The 3,552-nt window shown below is 40.0% G+C and overlaps 1 long non-coding RNA gene across 1 annotated transcript in view; it reads left to right on the plus strand.

Moving 5' to 3' along the window:
• LOC122548473 overlaps positions 1–2,970 on the plus strand; it is a 102,485-nt gene extending 99,515 nt beyond the window's left edge. The window contains exon 3 of the long non-coding RNA XR_006311247.1: positions 1,894–2,970. This is a non-coding gene — a long non-coding RNA (uncharacterized LOC122548473). The remainder of the gene's footprint in view (positions 1–1,893) is intronic.
• Positions 2,971–3,552: the final 582 nt, after the last annotated feature.

The following is a 3,552-nucleotide window of genomic DNA, read 5'->3' on the forward strand; positions in this document are numbered from 1 at the left end:
CCTAGGGAGTGTTGCTGAACAAAGAGACCTTGGAGTGCAGGTTCATAGCTCCTTGAAAGTGGAGTCGCAGGTAGATAGGATTGTGAAGAAGGTGTTTGGTATGCTTTCCTTTATTGGTCAGAGTATTGAGTACAGGAGTTGGGAGGTCATGTTGCAGCTGTGCAGTACATTGGTTAGGCCACTGTTGGAATATTGCGTGCAATTCAGGTCTCCTTCCTATCGGAAGGATGTTGTGAAACTTGAAAGGGTTCAGAAAAGATTTACACAGATGTTGCCAGGTTTGGAGGATTTGAACTAAAGGGAGAGGCTGAACAGGCTGGGGGTGACCTTATAGAGGTTTACAAAATTATGACGGGCATGTATAGGATAAATTGACGAGATCTTTTCCCTGGAGTTGGGGAGTCCAGAACTAGAGGATATAGGTTTAGGGTGAGAGGGGAAAGATGTAAAAGAGACCGAAGGGGCAACTTTTTCACACAGAGGGTGGTACGTGTATGAAATTAGCTGCCAGAGGAAGTGGTGGAGGCTGGTACAATTGCAACATTTAAGAGGCATTTGGATGGGAGTCTGAATAGGAAGGGCCGGGTGCTGGCAGGTGGGGCTAGATCTGGTCGGCATGGACGGGTTGGACCGAAGGGTCTGTTTCCATGCTCACGTCTTTATGACTCAATAAATGGATCTGCTAATGTCGCTGGACCTTCCACAAAAATACCATCACCCATAAAGATCCAAGTAATGCTGAGACAATCACTCATGACTTCTTCCATTGACTTAATCACAGACAGACAGTCATTGCCGACCAATTCCCTGTATCTCTCAACCAATATCTTCACCTCTGACTTCCAACCCTTCATCTCAAAATTAAAAGCCACTGCAACTGGCGAGTTTCTCAATTATTCCTTTACCTACACCTTTGATGTTCCTGTTCCCAGCCTACAGTCTCCCACTATCTTTACTTTTTTTTAAAAAAGTCACAGGCATGATTGATAAGGCAGTGATGAGCCACCTCCTTCAATACAACTAAATGGCTTGTTAGGCTATTTTGGAGACCAGTTAAGAGTCAACCACATTGATGTGGGTGTAGAGTCAGATCAGCTAGCATAGAGAAGAACAGTAGATTTCATCTGCTAAAACCCATTCGGGAACCAGTAGGTTTTTGCTATAATCCAGTGGTTCAATTTGGATCCAAGCTAGTCAGTGAGACAGAAAACAAGTCAACTTTCTTTGAGGATAGAGTTTATTAAGTACTCAGTCTTACAGTGCTTTCCACACACTGGACCCACTTGTTTCCTCTTTGCAACTATCTAGTCATGTAAATAATTAATTAACCTCAACCATCATCTTTATTACTAGCTATATAAACAGATTCTCCTCCTTTCTTTAAATTAATGTTTAAAGACATACAAACAATCCTTCAGCAAACAAATCAGTATTTTTAAATATATCCCATAATACAATAAATCCCCACACTCTACCTTCTTTCTTTAAAGAACAAAAAATATTAATCACAAAAGTGCCCAAACAAAAGATTATTTTATCCATGCTCTTGTATTTGTAATTTCCTGAAGCAAGCACCATTTTTCTGTAAAAACAAAAACAAGTCATGACCTGTATCAACCCACTTTAATTTTAAAAAGTCTTTTCAATCTAACATTTTTTTCATAAAATCAACCTTTCCTCAGTGACGGTCTCTGCTGAACAGACACGGTCACAAACAGAAATGGTTATCCACATAATATTCTATGACCAAACTTTCCTCAGATTGATTCTGATAAAGGATTTCCTTTTGAATATTGGATAAATACACCGCTGTGTCTATAGGTTCTACTGGTGCCAAGGTTACAGTAGCTAAAATATTTTTCAATACACTTTTTATTTTTTGTGTGTTTCCAGGCCAACGGACAACATTTATCATTCTATCTCACCAAGAATACCCGCTGTACTTGAATAGCCATCAAGAAGATTGGCATCCCCGTGCTGCGCAATGGACTCAATGTTATGTCACAGAAGGAGCCAGTGTTGTGATTCTATGTGAAGCATTGCTGAAAAGGACTAAGTCCACTCTTACAGGTTTAAAATTAGAAAATATGCACAGAAATGTAACTTCTTTAATGTTTTAATTGCTATCAAGACTTCCTCAAAAGCAGCACATTTCTTCATAATTCTGTCCCAGCTCATCACAACTAATATCAGGACTGGTTTCAGTGCAAAACCAATGTGCTTACCCAATGAAAAGTCTTAACCGATTTGTTCTTTGCCTGAATGGAAAATCGGTTCGCTATTAGGACTTGTCCAGTTTCACAGGATGTGATTAACCGTTTCCAAGTAGGACTGTTGATCCAAAGTTACTCCTGACTTTATTCTGCTTAATGCTTAACCTCATATCTTTAAATTCCAGAGATTTCCCTCACAGAAAATCAACGTGAGTCATAAAGACGCCTGCCAGTTTTTCTTTGACCCATTGTTTGGTCTGCTTTAAGCTAAATGCAACCTACTTCCAGCAAGACAGGCCAAACTGACAAAAACCAAATCAACATTGCATCATTCATCCGATAAACAAATCTGTTTACGTTTCATAGCCTCCATTCTGGATCACCTGTTCTTGAAGCGATTTCCAAAATATTTTTCTTTGGAACCTTTCACCATGCAAAGGAAAATGGAGCTTTTATATCAATTGACTTACATTTTCAGGAGCATTCTCCAAGAGCCAAGAGGATTTTCAAGATCACTTGTCCAAAAGTGGAGGAATCCACTTTAACATTCCAACATCTTTAACATCTCACCAAATTTCTCTTTGAAACCACAAATCACGAGCATGACTTTAGCCTTATATATCCCATTAGGGAGAACTTTATTCCGGGCATATCCATCTGTAGGAAAAGGCTAGCCATTCCCTATCTAATAATCCAGTGTGTACACCAAATTCTTTCCAGCTCCCCTAACTCTTTGTTTGGCATCTTTTGTCAACTTACCTCTAATTTGCTTGTAGCGACAAGAGGTTCTCACAATCTGAAGAGCTTCTAATTCTTGTGGAATTCCCAGCCATAGTCCTTGCTCCAGTCAAACAATGGCCTGTACTCACTCTCAGCTTTTTCTGGATGATCACTGCAAGATCTCACCCTTCAATGATCAGTAACCCCTTTGAGAGTTTGCAAGCCATTCCGAGGCATGCTTATTTCCAGGCCTCCTTTAGAACTCAGCCTGCATTTGCTGGCTTTCTATATTTTTACTTTATTTTGCCAATCCATTGATCTTACCTGGCCATCATCTTGCATGTTTAAACAGTGTTTGTAGCTGCCAGTGATTTTCCTTGGTTTCCTTATGATGGTGGCATGCCTCTATTTAAAAGTCCTGTCATATTACTTTTGCTTTTGGCTGCTGCCCCTTAGAGCAAATAACCTTGCCCATTCTCTGTCAACCCTTCGTCTGCCATAACCAGGTTATTGTGGATAATTGTTCAACATGTGTGTATGTGAAATGCATGGCATCTCATCACTTTCTGTGACTTGATCAGATTCTCCAAGTTTGTAATCAGTGCCAGTTAACCTCAAG

Source organism: Chiloscyllium plagiosum, chromosome 3 (assembly GCF_004010195.1).
Source record: "Chiloscyllium plagiosum isolate BGI_BamShark_2017 chromosome 3, ASM401019v2, whole genome shotgun sequence".
NCBI lineage: Eukaryota > Metazoa > Chordata > Chondrichthyes > Orectolobiformes > Hemiscylliidae > Chiloscyllium > Chiloscyllium plagiosum.